This window comes from Mauremys reevesii, linkage group 4 (genome assembly GCF_016161935.1).
Source record: "Mauremys reevesii isolate NIE-2019 linkage group 4, ASM1616193v1, whole genome shotgun sequence".
Taxonomy (NCBI): domain Eukaryota; kingdom Metazoa; phylum Chordata; order Testudines; family Geoemydidae; genus Mauremys; species Mauremys reevesii.
The window spans coordinates 106420990-106437249 of record NC_052626.1 but is presented as its reverse complement, the minus strand read 5'-3'; the positions used below and the strand labels follow the sequence as shown (position 1 = coordinate 106437249).

The 16260-nt window shown below is 42.8% G+C and overlaps 1 long non-coding RNA gene across 1 annotated transcript; it reads right to left on the bottom strand.

Moving 5' to 3' along the window:
- Positions 1-5275: 5275 nt before the first annotated feature.
- LOC120404161 lies at positions 5276-10429 on the bottom strand. Its single transcript, XR_005597832.1, has 3 exons — positions 10328-10429; positions 5999-6286; positions 5276-5854 (listed from the first exon to the last, which is right to left on the bottom strand). It is a non-coding gene; the product is annotated as an uncharacterized LOC120404161 (long non-coding RNA).
- Between the last annotated feature and the right edge of the window lie 5831 nt (positions 10430-16260).

The following is a 16260-nucleotide window of genomic DNA, read 5'->3' as shown; positions in this document are numbered from 1 at the left end:
CTAAGAAGTTCCTGTATTTGTATCCAAAATCCATCCAACGATCAAAACGTAGAATCTTATTAAATTGTGATAATTATTTCATAGAATCATAGAATTCAAGATCAGAAGGGACCATTATGATCATCTAGTCTGACCTCCTGCAAGATGCAGACCACATAAGCCGATCCACCCACTCCTTAAGCAAGCGACCCCTGCCCCATGCTTCGGAGGAAGGCGAAAAACCTCCAGGGCCACTGCCAATCTACCCTGGAGGAAAATTCCTTCCCGACCCCAAATATGGCGGTCAGCTGAACCCCGAGCATGCGGGCAAGACTCTCCAGCCATACCCTCTGGAAAAAGGCTAACAATATTCTATCGTTGACCCATTGTACTAATTACCAGTGTGGCACTTAATTGACCTATTGACTAAGCCCGTTATCCTATCATACCATCTCCTCCATAAACTTATCTAGCTTAATCTTAAAGTCATGGAGGTCCTTCGCCCCCACTGTTTCCTTCGGTAGGCTGTTCCAGAATTGCACTCCTCTGATGGTTAGAAACCTTCGTCTAATTTCAAGCCTAAATTTCCCGACTGACAATTTATATCCGTTTGTCCTCGTGTCCACATTAGCACTGAGCTGAAATAATTCCTCTCCTTCCCTGGTATTTATCCCTCTGATATATTTAAAGAGTTCAATCATATCTCCTCTTATCCTTCTTTTGGTTAAGGAAAACAAACCGAGCTCCTCAAGTCTCCTTTCATACAACAGGCTTTCCATTCCTCGGATCATTCTAGTGGCCCTTCTTTGTACCCGTTCCAGTTTGAATTCATCCTTCTTAAACATGGGAGACCAAAACTGCACACAATACTCCAAATGAGGTCTTACCAACGCCTTATATAACGGGACTAGCACCTCCTTATCCCTACTAGAAATACCTCGCCTAATGCATCCCAAGACCGCATTAGCTTTTTTAACGGCCACATCACATTGCCTACTCATAGTCATCCTACGATCAACCAGGACTCCTAGGTCCTTCTCCTCCTCCGTTACTTCCAACTGGTGCATCCCCAGCTTATAACTAAAGTTCTTGTTAGTCATCCCTAAATGCATAACCTTACACTTCTCACTATTGAATTTCATCCTGTTACTAATACTCCAGTTTACAAGGTCATCCAAATCTCCCTGGAGGATATCCCGATCCTTTTCCGAATTTGCAATACCTCCCAACTTGGTGTCATCCGCAAACTTTATCAGCCCACTCCTACTCTTGGTTCCCAGGTCAGCGATAAATAGATTGAATAAAATTGGACCCAAAACCGAACCTTGAGGAACTCCACTGGTAACCCCCCTCCAACCCGACAGTTCCCCCTTCAATACAACCCTCTGCAGTCTCCCCTTTAACCAGCTCCTTATCCACCTCTGGATTGTCATTTCGATCCCAAACTTTTACAATTTAACCAGTAATTCCTCGTGCGGTACCGTATCAAACGCCTTACTGAAATCAAGATATATTAGATCCACCGCATTTCCCTTATCTAAAAAATCTGTTACTTTCTCAAAGAAGGAGATCAGGTTGGTTTGGCACGATCTACCTTTCATAAATCCATGCTGTAATTTGTCCCAGTTGCCATCGGCCTCAAGCTCCGTAACCACTCTCTCCTTTAAAATTTTTTCCATGACTTTGCATACTACAGATGTTAAACTAACAGGCCTGTAGTTACCCGGGTCACTTTTTTTCCCCTTCTTGAATATAGGAACTATATTAGCTAATCTCCAGTCAAACGGTACAACCCCCGAGTTTAGAGATTTATTAAAAATCATCGCTAACGGGCTTGCAATTTCACTCGCCAATTCCCTTAATATTCTAGGATGAAGATTATCCGGGCCCCCCGATTTACTTCCATTTATCTGTTCAAGTTTGGCTTCTACCTCAGATACTGTAATGTCTACCCCTATATCTTCATTCCCATCAGTCCCTCTATCACTATTCCTTAGCCCTTCATTAGCCTCATTAAAGACCGAGGCAAAATATTTGTTCAGATATTGTGCCATTCCAAGATAATCCCTAATCTCCACTCCATTTAAAGTTTTAAGCAGTCCCACTTCTTCCTTCTTGGTTTTCTTCCTATTTATATGGCTAAAAAACCTTTTGCTATTGGTTTTAATCCCCTTCGCTAGGTCCATCTCCACCCGGCTCTTTGCCTTTCTCACTGCTTCCCTACACCCTCTGACCTCAATAAGGTAGGTTTCTTTGCTGATCCCTCCCATTTTCCACTCCTTGTACGCTTTCTGTTTTTTCTTAATCACCCCTCTAAGACGCTTGCTCATCCAGCTCGGTCTAAAACTGCTACCTACGAGCCGTTTTCCCTTTCTCGGGATACATGCCTCTGACAACTCCTGCAACTTCAACCTGAAGTAACCCCAGGCATCATCTGCCTTTAGATCCCTAAATATGTTAGTCCAATCCACTTCCCTAACTAGTCGCCTTAATTTAGTAAAGTTAGCCCTTTTGAAATTGTGTACCTTAGTCTCAGATGCAATTTTGATTATCCTCCCATTTATTTTGAAACGAATTAGCTCATGATCACTCGAGCCAAGGTTGTCCCCTACAACTATTTCCTCAACAAGGACCTCGTTACTCACCAAAATCAGATCTAAAATGGCATCCCCCCTTGTCGGTTCAGCAACTACTTGATGAAGGAATTCATCAGCTATCACGTCTAGGAAAAGCTGAGCCCTATTATTATTACTAGCATTTGTTTCCCAATCTATATCCGGGAAGTTAAAATCCCCCATGATCAAACAGTTCCTATTAGTATTTACCTCCTTAAAAACATTAAAGAGCTCTTTATCCATATCCAGGCTAGATCCCGGCGGTCTATAGCACACCCCAATCACTATCCCAGGTGAGGCTCTAGTAGTTTTCTTCCCCAATGTGACCATTGCCCAAACAGACTCCATATTATCCATTGCATTGCTAGTTATTTCATTACATTTCACCTCATTAACATACAATGCTACTCCCCAACCTTTACCTTTGCATCGGTCTTTCCTAAACAGCACATACCCTTCCATACCTGTACTCCAGTCATGGCTACCATTCCACCATGTTTCGGTTATTCCTACGATATCCGGTTTCAATTCCCGGACCAGGAGTTCCAGTTCCTCCATTTTGTTACCTAAGCTTCTCGCATTGGTGAACAAACATCCTAATTTTTGCTGTTTGGCTCCTCTCACCCTTTTCACCCAACTTGGTAGGGACACAGTACTACCAGTATGACCTGTCGATCTAGTATCCGTTCCCCCCCCCCTTCCTTACACCTAACCGTCCCTCTCCGGCTATATCTGTTGTTATCCTGTTGTTCTCACTCCCAATGTATAAATTTGGCGTGGAGAGCACCTGGACCTCTCCCAACCGTCTCCCCCCAGTGTCTAGTTTAAAGCTCTTTTAATCAGATGAGCCAGCCTCCCTCCTAGAAGTCTACTTCCTTCCCTACTTAGGTGGAGCCCATCCCGTGAGAACAGTTGTCTGTCCCCAAAAGCCTCCCAGTGCCCATACATCCCAAAGCCCTCCTTGTAACACCACTCCCTCAGCCAACTATTAATCATCACGATCCTGTCACCCCTTTGGCGCCCTTCCCTAGGGACAGGTAGGATCCCACTGAAGATCACCTGAGCCTCAATTTCCTTGAGCGTCTTACCCAACCTGGCATAGTCTCCCTTGATCCTCTCTAGCGAGAATCTAGCCGTGTCATTCGTTCCTACATGAAGGATGATCAAAGGGTTCTTACCTGCTCCTCTTAGGATCCTTTTCAACCTCAGGTCCACATCCCGTATTTTAGCGCCCGGTAGACAGCACACCCTTCTGTTCTCCGGATCGGCCCTGGTCACAGGCCTGTCCAACCTTCTCAGTATGGAATCCCCAATCACGTAGACCTGCCTTTGCCTGGGGACAGTGCAGTCCTCTAACCTATCCTCCTAACCTATTTCCCATATATCCTTAGCATTACATTCATTTCTAAGTCACATCACTTATCTTTTCTAAATAACTAAATTTAGTTTAAATTCTGTAGTTTAGGCATGACAAGTCTCCCTAGCTATAATGGCATGTAGCCGATCTGCGACTGCTAGCAGCAAATATCTCCGACGGCCAATGATGGGACACTAGATGGGGAGGGCTCTGAGTTACTATAACAAATTCCTTCCCAGGTGTCTGGCTGGTGGGTCTTGCCCACATGCTCAGGGTCTAACCGACCGCCATATTTGGGGTTGGGAAGGAATTTCCCCCCCAGGTCAGACTGGCAGAGAGAGACCCTGGGGTTTTTTTGCCTTCCTCTGCAGCCTGGGGCCCTGGGTCACTTGCAGGTTTAAATGGCGGATTCTCTGTAAGTCTTTAAATCTTAATTTGGGGACTTCAGTAACTCAGCCAGAGGCCAGGGGTCTATGACATGAGGAGGTTGGTGAGCTTCTGTGGCCTGCAATGTGCAGGAGGTCAGACTAGATGATCATGATGGTCCCTTCCGGCCTTAAAGTCTATGAGTTGCCTTCAACACATATTTATATAAAAATGGATCCTCCATAAGGGTTACTAATTCCTTTCTCTTTTAATTAGCAGATGCTTAAATATTCTACTTGATCTATGGCAAATTAAAGTCCTCAGATACGTCTGTCCTCAGATACCCCAATGCGAGGAGTCCAATTATTTTTTTCTTTACTCCTGAACCTCTCTGGTGGTACCAGTAGTTTCTGCCAAATTTAGGCCTCCCATAATCCATTAAAAAAAAGAGAGTGGGGTATTTCTAGCCCTGTAATTTGAATGTGACATTCCAAATGTGAAGTGAGTGTGAACCAATGCAGTGCTGTCTTGAGTCTGCTGAAGGCAGACAGAAAGAAATGGTTGAAATTTCAAAGTAGTACAGAGGTCTTAGCCACACATTCTTCACTAACTATAGAATGTGGCTAAGTCCCCTGGACTGCTTTGAAAATCTCAAGCAGTAGTTTTAATATTAATGCAGACTTGCCCCCTTATCTCAGTGGTGAGTTAATTCTGAAGAGCAGTGGTGAAAATGTAGTGTTAACATTAACCATTTCACTGCTGATCATTTCAGCAGAAAAATCCAACTACTATGAGAACATAGGCGGCACAAGAACTTTTATTTTTCCCATTCTAATGGCACCAGCCATTCCCTTCAGCATCTTGTAACTGTTATTAAAATCCGCTGTATTCAGCTATGCATTGAAATAAAAATTATATCTTCCAGCACCGAAAGGATCACTTAACCTGTAGTATTATATAGGTGTTTTTAGGCATTGTGGCTCAGTTGAGAGGCTGACTGATTATTTCTTTTTCTCTGTTTTTGCCTGATGCACAACTTATCCTGGAAGATAACTGGAAGATCCTTAATAAAAGAACTGTTCTATTTGCAGATCAGCTACTTTTTTGCCTTGCTCATAATCAAAGGTGGTGTTGGCTGACCGGGCAGTCAAGTCTAAAATGGCCACTGGTAACAACAGAACTTAAACTTTTTTCTCAGACATTTAGGTCCCTAGTTCTGCAATTGACAGTACATGGAGGGACTGCAGGGCAGCGCATAGAACTCATTGAGAAGCGGCATGGTCTAGTTAGTTGATAGGGCACTAGATTGAGAAGCAGGATATCTGGGTTCTATTATTATTCCTGGCACTGAGCTGCTCTGTGATCTTAACAAAGTCACTTTCTCTCTCTCTCTGTTCTTCTGTTTCCCCTCACAAGCTTTGCCAGTCTTGTATGCTTAAATTGCAAGTTCTTAGGGGCAGGGACTGTCTCTCACTCTGTGTATATACAGTGCCTAACATAATGAGGCTCCAGTCTTGATTGTAGCCTCTAGGTGCTACTACAAAACAAATAATATTAAATAAATACTTGCTTGGAGCTCTGTGCAGGAGCAGCTGTCTGAACACAGGATTGGGGGTGGGTATAATTTTGTTTTTCTTTTCTTTGTCTGTAAAACCAGAAAAAATTGTAATGTTTTCCTTACTGAGTTTGTGCTTTTCCATGCTGCAAATGTTCCATTTCCCCCTGTCTTCTGAACAAAGCTCATGTTAGCATTTGGGGAGGGGGTGTTTGCTTTCAAATTCAGATGGCATTATTGTCTTCTCTCCAAACACGGGGCTTCTACATCATCAGATGTCAGTGTGACTCCATGTATATTTTTAGTTAGCTGCTATTGCAGAGCCAGTAGAGGGAGCACATACAACATTGTGTTTTTGTGGACCCCAGAACAGCACTGATAATTGTCTGATGCTTCCCCATCTCAGTGATGAATCTGGTAGATTTCAATTTAAAATAGAAATGAAATATTTTTAATCTGAAGAACATTAGTCTGTAACAGTTTTTGTAAGGGTCACATTTGGCCCTATAAACCATAATCTATATATTTTATCTTTAATTTTCTATGATGGTTGTACCTTGTGACATAATTATGATGATCACTCATAACACAATTCATCCTTTTTATTTTAGCTAAGAATTGAAAAGGGGATTTCTTTGTTTTCTTTAACTGCATTGAAAATATTTGTGAATAAACATGTTCCTTTAAATAGGTTCTCCTTTCTAAGAATATTATTATGGAGGATTGAATCCCAGTTTCTGTAGATAGGTTTACACTTACATATTTGACTTAGAATGCAATTGATGACATCACCACTGTCCCTGCATGGCATGTATAGTAACACTCTAGAGAGTCTATCGAACTGCCTTGAGTGATGGAGAATGAGGAGTGCTAAACAACAATATTGTGTCCAGTTCTTGTGTGCTCTGTTATAAATTGTGGCTATTACATGCAAGTAGAGTGATCAAAATAAAACCAGACAGGATAATACAATTAAAAGTTATTACTATAGACCCCAGCTATTATCTATACATCTAGCAGTCGAAGTGGGGCAGGTGCTTTACAGATACAAAATAGGACCTGCCCCAAACAGTTAATGATCTGAGGCCCCAGTCCTGCAAGCTGCTCCATGTGGGCAAACCCCTCTATCTGCACAGAGCCCCACTGACATTAGTGGGACCCTGCACAAATCCATCTTGCAGAATTAAGGCCTAAAAAAACCAATACCGGTGACATCATTTCTATTGCACTTGTCTGTTTTTCTTTATTATGTTCTATCCAGCCCTTATCTATTCTTTATTTCCTATATGCAGTGAAAAAAATGTTAGTCGGGATCTCTCTCTCCAGAAGACAACTCAGATTTTCTGGCTGCGCTCTGTAGAAGGCTCCAGGTGTTCCCCCTAATTAATAATAATTGTGGGAGTGTCTTAATGTATAAATTGCCTGGCCTCCATTTTGGCACTCTTTTCTCCAAGCAAACGCAGCTTGCAGCAATGAAAGAGCTAGAACTAGGTAAGTCTAAACAAACATTTTAAAAGGAACAAGGAAAGAAATAAAAGAGGGAAGATGGCAAGGAGTAAGGGAAGGGAGTGGGCATTCTTAGTGGTAAATTAAGACTAATGGGTTTTAGATCCAGCCAAAGAGTCCTCTTTCTCTTCTCCCTCACCAAACAAACCAAAGACTCTGCCTGCCCTATCAATGCTAATTCCTGCTCTCTAGTTCTCTCGTGTAACTCCCTCACCCTCTTCTCCACCTCTCCAAATCTTTCTTTGTGGATTCAAGGGCCCTTTCTAATCCGGGCTTCAGACCCATGGATCCTACCATAATCTATCCCTCAGTTAGGCTCTTCTGTCTATCCTGCTCACTCTCATATTAGAAAGGAAAGTAATGATGCCATGGACTCATTATGATTTCTGAAATGGGAATAATTTCTGACACAGGAGGACAAGGAGTGAATGAACATGGAGACTTCATTAGCTTGTACTATTGCTGTCCTATCCTGTCCTGTGGTTAAACAGAAATCTTCAGTCTCCAGATATCCTGGTGTCTGACACAGAGTGAGACAGAAATTTAATTCCTTTGGAGATGGTGTCCTACCACGAGTCCCATTGATACTGTAATTCCTACCATGGTGCGGGTCTGGTTTATAATACTCTTCTCCTGATGTAGCTAAAATACAGTTTACACTATTCCACCATTCAGGAGCATAGAATCCTAGAAATGTAGAGCTGGAAGCATGGTTCAAACAGGGTTTGGGCCCATCTACCCTGCAAGACTGAACAGGTAAATGCTATCAGGTTGTTACTGATGGTATTTACAGCAAAGATGGGATCATTCTGTCACCTGTATTTACTCTGGGCAGGAGTGCAAGCAGGCTGGATTCAGATTTCCAATCTGTATTGGGAACAGAAGTCAAAAGAAAAGCTTTGAGGAGCACTTCCACCTGTACAGTTTATCTTTAGTGTTTGCTATTCAGCCCCTGTTAGTTACTACAAGTAACGCAGGATAAACAATGAACCATGTTAAACTTGATATAACTATACAGAACCTTGGAACACTGGAGTTCAAAGAGACTGCTGTATCTGTTCTACCCCTTCTGCCTCAATTATTATTCAACCATAAATACACAGCTTTGAACATTTCCTTATTGTTATAAAGGATCCAGATTCACCTGTCTAAAGTCCCTAAGTCACTTCTTTGTCAGTTTTACTATACTTCTTGCCCTCTTGTATAGTACTTGCTATTTAATAAGATGTAGTCAACATTAGGGCTCTGTCATTCTATTTGAAACTGTTTTTAAACTGTCTAACTGGTTACAGGCTGTGTTACAAACCAGATTACCCAGTGGGTTAGTCTATAGCTTGTCACATGACTGTTGTGGGGGGAGGGGGGGAATCTGGTACATATTTGACAGATAAATTATGCTAACCACCATGCTGGAAAATAGTCTTCTCAGATCCATGTTTGATAACTGATCTTTGATGTGTCTGTTGCTAGTTCATCAACCACTAGCATGGACAGGGCATCTAAGCCAATGCTTCAATAAGGTGATCCAATAAGTGGGTAGCTGCTACTGCTGTGTTTAACAACCCTTAACATTTGTCTTGTACTGACAATATATTTTCTCATGCCCTTAGAATCGGGGTTTTTTACACAAGAAAATTATCCTATGTCCAACATAGTCAAAATCCCTTCAGGCGTTCCATAGACCTTGCTGCACCCTCTTAGAAAGTGACTACTACTTTCCCCCTGCTATAGCTCAGCAAGGTTACTTAGGCTGCCAATCCCTCAAGAGAAAAGCTAACAGCTAACCAAACCATCCTAGACCTATATTATATTAACATGAAGTAAACCCAAGGATGTGGTGTAAAGACAGTTAAGGTCCCATCCTCATTATGAAAAGTACCAGGTTGTGTGACTCAGTTACACAACAAGCAGTGGTGCTCACTGTGGTTAAAATATTTTGAGTTTAGTGTAGAGAAAGGACCAAACCCTACATTTACCATGTTCCTCAATTGAGATCTAGTTTTGGACACTGCAAACAAGGGCGCTATTAACATGGTTTCAAGTGTAGTACAGAAAGGGATTCAGAAAGGAAAAGCAGGAAAGAGAGCTTATGCTTGGATGTCTAGAGCCATCTGCCACCACAAAAGTACAATACTGGATTCTTGAAATGTAAAAATAGATCTCAAAAGAGACATGTTTTAATGAACTGAAGACAAAGACACATGTTTGAAATAAACTGAAAACAGAAGCAAGGTTCAAGGATCTGTTTGTTAAATGAACACCCAAAGCCAGAATATGTTTTTACTGCTGGAGAATGCTGTCTGTCTGGTTTGTGCTAAAGACCGGGTCTCTCTTTGGGATGCATGTGGGAGAAGGAGGGGGTGAATGGCAGCTCTTGTTTGTCCTTTCTTGAGGAATCTAATTATGTATTAATTGATTTCAAAGACTGGAATAGTAATTCCCTAGCAAACACTGGCTTGGAGACATTGGTCAATTGTATCCTCTTTGTCCTTGTTTATAATTTATTCACCTCTGCGGAAAGAGTGTTTGTGATTTTTATTTCTACTTAGACTGAAAATCACAAGTATGGAGATTTATTTTTGTAAAATTTAAACAACAAAACAAAGTTGCAGCACAAGAGGGAGGTATCTGTAGCACCGGGATGGGCCTTTGGTTTTACACTGTACACTTCTAAAGAAAGAAATGGTAAATAATAAATAGCTGGACTTGCATATTTAACCATGTTTATCAGCATCCCTTTCAGCATCTGTAACTGAAAGAATTACTTTTTAACTTGCAATAATAACCTGAAGCATAAAAGTACAATAGCTTTCCACATTGCCACTGTGCGCCTTAACTTTATTCATGCTTCAGTCTCCCCGTCTGTGAAATAGGAGCGTCGTGAGGTTTAACTAATAGGTATGAAAGGCGCTAGATAAATTCAAGTTATTCAAATATTTTGCCACTCACCATCTCCACTCCAGCAGGGTCATCAGCCTCCACCTCAGATTTGTCCATGTCTCTCTTAACTATCTCTCTGCTTTCTTCCACACTGCTGCAGACACCTGAAATACCCTCTTTGTGTTGATCCCATAAGATCACTATCCTCTTCTTCAAATGCTTCCTCCAGACCTACTTCTAACATGTCTATGAGAAATTAAGCAAGTTGCGGACACATTTCTTTAAGGGGGAATGGGAAATGTCAGCTGTGAAATTAGACCTGGGGTCTTCATAAAAATCAAGAAACCTTTAGCAATGTTTTTTCTGTACCCCTAAGTCTAGCCCTGGGGGGGGGGAGCAGAGGAGGGTACAATGTGACCTCTTAGGAAAAATCAATGCCAGGCTTTAAGCCTTGCTGATGGGTTTACCAGTTATGTTTTGAAGTCTCTTTATAGGGGGATAGAAATCTGTTTTTAAATGAAAGCTGAGATTCTCTCTTATGGTCCCTCCTATTAGAAAATTTGGGGTAGAGGAGTATGGCCCTGGAGTTTAAGGACAGGCAAAGCCCAGCTCTGATCAGCCTGCAATTGGTCTGAGCTGCTGCCTGGAGTAGTTTACACCCCACGCGTGTACACACACCCCAAGGCAGAGGAGTTTGGGGACTCGACTCCATCCCCTTGCCTTTCCCCCTCCTAGAGCAGCTGAGCCACGAGTCTCCTGTCATTCAGCCTTCTGCCCGGCTGATCACTGTGAAAAGAGCCACCCTGGTGACAGAAACACATGAATATTGACTGCAAACAAACCCAGGGAGAGCGGCACCTGGGAGCTCCACGCATGGCCCCGGGGGAGGGGGTGGCGGAGAGAGCCGGAGAGGCAGTGACTGTGCGCTCCCACCTGCAGAGCGAGCAAGAGACATGCAGAGCCCAGGCCCATCTCAGTCGGGGGGTGGCGGACTCCCCGGGGGCTGTGGCAAGCTGGCTGGGTGTAAGAGCGCTCGGTGCTCCGGGTGAGGAACCTGCCTGACTAGTAATCACCGGCGAGCATTTCCATGAGGCTGGGAATTGCAATAAGGCGGGGGATTCGGATTGGCTAAATCCAAACCTCCTGCTTCACAAGCGGAGGAGGCCTGGTTACTATCTACTCCGTTTTACGGAGGCTGCTTGTTCCTGCCCTGCAAATTTCTGACTTTCTCGAGATCTTTATTTTATCGAGGAATGCGGAGGGGGGACGCCAGAGCTGTCACTTTTTATTTCCTCTGTGTGCTCGAATCAGTGCTGGTAGCTGCATCTCAAGGCCCCTCTGAGTGACTGATGATTTCTAAGGAAGGCTCCTCTTGAATTGCTTGCAGGAGTAAATTGCCTGCTGTTGCTATTTGCTTTTGTTTCTCAGCCCGATCTGGAGACAGACAGCGCTTCTTCCTCCCCTCCCCCCCTCCTGTTCTTTAATCTACCTGCTGCAGCCCCAGAGTAACAGCAGCTGAGTATATATAGCTGATGGGTTATAATGGGAGCTATTCCCCAGGGAGAGGAGGATAATAAAGAAACATGTTGTATTTACAAGTTTCCCTCTTCTGGCCCCCTTCATCTCTGGGGAGAGGGTCTGTTTTGAAATGATTTTTCTTCCTTGCACCTTACCAAGTGTCAGGAGCGTTGATTTAACTTTTGAAATCCTCCCAGGTTTCTTTTAGCTTGCAGGCAGGAGCCATGGCGGTGGGGCAGTTCTTTGCCAGCCCTGAGTGTTTCAGACCTCTCTTTGGAATATGAACCACCACCACCCCCCTTTGTTTTTTCCTAGCTCCCTCCAGTTGCTTTTACAAACGTGCACGCATTGTCCTAGGAAAATGACTCTTGTTTGCTTTAGAAATACACTTTCAAGCCACCACTACTCCCCACAACAGATAAAAACTTTAATAAACAGCATCTGGAGGCTAATATATCACCAACCGTCCTCTGTCTCCCCCCGTTTGTATTGTGTGGTGGTGGGGCTATAAATTAGGCCTGGGATGGGTTATATTTTTCCTCTCGTAAAAATGAAATTAATTCCTAAACCCCAGCAATATCCCAGTGTATTTCCCTGGGGGAGAGGGGAAGACTCCAGGCTAGAAATTGTAGCAGGTTCATCAGAACCTTAGAGCTCATTTCAGCCAACCCACTATTAACCGCCTATTACAGAGAGGTTTAGTGTGTATGTGGGGGGGTGCATATTTAAATGGTTGGCGTTTCCTCCCTCCCCCCAATCGCAGACAATTTTGATGAGTGGGTTTTTGTCCGGATGGTTTGTAATGGTGCCTGTTTTGGGGTGTCCCGGGGGGTCCGGGAAGCTTTAATTCGCTCACAAAGGCTCATTTGCAGGTCAATGCCATGGCACACTCGCCTCTCCCCTTTGCCTAAATCTCCTTTTGTTCCCCATCGCCTGCTCCTCATGCCAGATGGCCGCGGAAAATGCTAATTTTTTCTCTCCCCCCTCTCTTTGCATTTAATTGCGGCCCTTTGCAGATGGGGGCTCCGGAGTGTGTGCTTCATTCAAATGAAGTTTGCTTTTTGGTTTCCAGGCACATTTCTTAAAGTCCGATCCGAGTCAGGCAGGGATTAGTTTGACAGGGAAGTGACCAGATTAAAATCTGCACATGAGATCTGCTTATTTCCCCCCCCCTTCCCTTTTTAGCTCCCCCACCACAAAAAAAAATCGTCTCCCTGAATTGTTGTGGATGGTTGTGGTTGGGAACCAAAGAGAACCCAGCCCAACCCAGGCTCTTGGAAGCAAGGCAAGCATCCATGAAGAATTCACCTTCCTGGGATGGGGACAGTGAAGCTTTTTTTGCTTAATTTGTTTGTTGTTGTTGTTGTTCTACAAAATTAGGTTCTCAATGAAAATAAATGATCTGGCTCTTTAACTAAAAAATTCTTCCAAGATACAGGATCGTTCCTTTCCTCTTGCTAAGAAAAGGGAAGGATAACCAGCTAATTTGATAACCACTGCTTTGGATACATAACTGAGATTTTCAAGATTTGGGGTGCTTCCGTTTTTGAATGCTCCATGTGAGACACTTTAAAGCAGTGTGATTCACAGAGGGTGAGTGTTCAGCATGTACTTTTAAAAGGGGTGTAAATTTTCAGAATCTCAGTTTGGGCCCCCAAAATCGCTTAGGCCCAGGTCTTCAAAAATATTTAGGCACCTAACTTATATTGAAATCAGTGGGAGTTAGGCATCTACATCTCTTTGAGGATCTGAGCCTTTCTGTCTTGGAGAATCTCCGCCATCCTTGTCCACCGGATTAGAAACAGAAGGGTCAGGTCCTCCTTTATGCCAGTGTAATTGCACTGGCTTCAACAGAGCTGTGCTTGATTTATACCAGTATAAGGGCCTGATCCGAAACCTTTGTCTTTCAATTGACTTCAGGAGGCTTTGAATCAGGCCCTAAATGAGAAGAGAACTGGTCCAAAGATGCTAGTGGAAAAAAAACTAAATTATGGCAGAGACTAAGGCTTGGTCTACGCTACCAATTTATGTCAGTATAACTACATGGTTTAGGTGCCTAAATCCCAGTTTTGGCTACACCATGAGCCATAAAACTCCTGTGAAACTGACAGCTGCCTAAACTCTCTGAGACTAAGTTGTCAGAGTAAAATTTCTCTAGGAGCCTATGGGATAGATGCCCATCTCCTGTTTAAGCCCCAAAGCAATTCATGAACCAGAGGAAGATGGGCATTCGCCTGCCTAACTTGTGTGTGGGGCCCAATCCAGTAGACCTGTTCAGAGGCCATCTACCAAATTGTGCCTCATTCAAAATCTGCGGTGGGGAGGAGAAGGTGATGATGGTGCCCATCTTACCACTCTTAGCTCGATGATCAGAGCACTCATTTGGAATGTGGGAAACCCAGGTTCAACTATCCCCTCAGGCAAAGGGGGAGAAAGGTGAGACCCCCCCCCCTGTTCAAATTCTCTCAGGAGAGTGTTCTAACCACTGAGATATTCTCTTGCAGGGCTCCCTGAATCGCTCTTGTTCAGGGTGTTCCATTGTGAATAAAGAAATGGAGCAGAGGGACTAGACCTGGGGTCTCCTACCTCCCAGGTGGGTGCCCTAACCACTGAGCTATAAATTTATTTTCACTCAATAAAATGCTTTCTTAGGTACCTATCTCCCCCCATTCATTGTCTAGGGAACCTGGGTGCCGAACTAGGCTTTGTGGATCAATGTTGTTCCTGTGCATTTTTAGGCTCTTAAAAGTTAGGCACTGTGATGTTCAGTTTTCCAATGCTTACATTGTGTAGTAGATCCAAACTTTAACTTCTCCAAATTCTCCAGTCTGGTCTCCAATCTGAAAATGGGATAATACTTATCTGGTTCAAATGGGAGCTGACTTAATTAGATCCCCATCCTCCAAACACTCAAACACCTGTGTATGTATGAGTAGTCCCAATGACTACTCAGGCTTAAAGGTAAACACCTGTGCACATGTTTGCAGGACCAGGGGTAGAGAGTTTGTAAAGCACTTTGGATTCAAGGTGTAACAAAAGTGCAAAATGTTATTTGGTTCTACTGTCATCGTTTGGGTACTAATAAACTCCTGCTACAGTGATTTATGGCAATGGGTTGGATTTAAGAAAAATGCCATTGATTCCACTAAGAGGAAATAAAATGTACTTTTACTTCACTGGGGTAAGGATTTGGCCCAAAGGGACTGTTGTTTAGTGAGGTTATTGCTATGTAATAAGATTTTGAATCATAGTATTAAAATACGTTGCCCTTGAGTGTAACCCCTCCCCCTCTTCATCATCGTCATTGCTGCTAGTGGTTGAGAATCAGGCCTTCATTGAATAGACATGTTAAAAATGAATGTTCAAATGCCATTCAATATTAGTGATATATATCATTTTCATGTCTAAATATCTGTGTCCTCACGAATAATTAACAGAAATAATTAAAAGCAGAAGTACAGCAAACAAAGATTTAACCTTATGTTCCCCCAAATCTTTACTGAAATATTTTGCATTGGTTTTACTATTTAATTTGGGGTTTGGGAGAATCCTGTATACTCCTTATTTTAAGTTACAATTCTCTCTCTAAGAACTCAAGAACATTTATTTGCTTAAAGGCTGGCCAGTAAAAAGGCCCCAAGTCTAATCCCTTTTCTGCTACACACCAATGAAACTTAGAAAACTCTTTGACGATTGACTTCTTCACGTGGAAACCGATCTGCTGCAACTGAAAGTGAAAAGAGACCATTTCTTGAAGGGGGGAAGGGGGAAAAACCTCTGAAACTCTGTTGTGAAGAAGTCGTTGTCCTTGGCCTGTGTAGTAGCGGCAGCAGCAAAGGCTTTTTGATCCTCAGATTTGTAAACTTGTAGACATAATAATGCCATTTCTCTAGTGTTAGCAGGTGTCCTGTCTGGAAGTTGCTGCCTCAGCCTCCAGCAGAGCTGGGAATTAGAAAATTGTCTGTCTTTTCTGAACCGTGAAGTGCTTCTCTAAAATAAAGGCCAGGTCAGATGTTAAAGGGACATTCTTGTCTTCTGAAGCCGAAATAATCTACAGTCACGTAGAGAAATGAAGGCATCCTCCTCCCAAAATGGTCAATCTCTTTATCTGCCATTATATTTCCTAGGGTCAGGAAAAACTTTCCATTCTCTGCCATTTCACAATATTTCCCTTCAACCAATAATCATCCTCCAACTCTGTATTTATTTGTCATAGAAAAATAACTTGAAATGTTTATTTTTTCCTATTGGGCTTCCTCCGTCCTTGGCAGGATATTTCACTGAATATGGATTGTGCTTTTATATTTAATCATTTTTTTCTGTCTTCATTTCCTCCTCACCAACTTCTATCGAATCCATGAAAAGATTTGTGTATTTGATGTGGTGGTTAAAGGGATTTTCATAGTACATTTTCAGAGCTGCCACAGAAAACTCCAAAAAGCAAAACAAAACAAAAACAAACCCCACCCTGTTATTTGCACTTA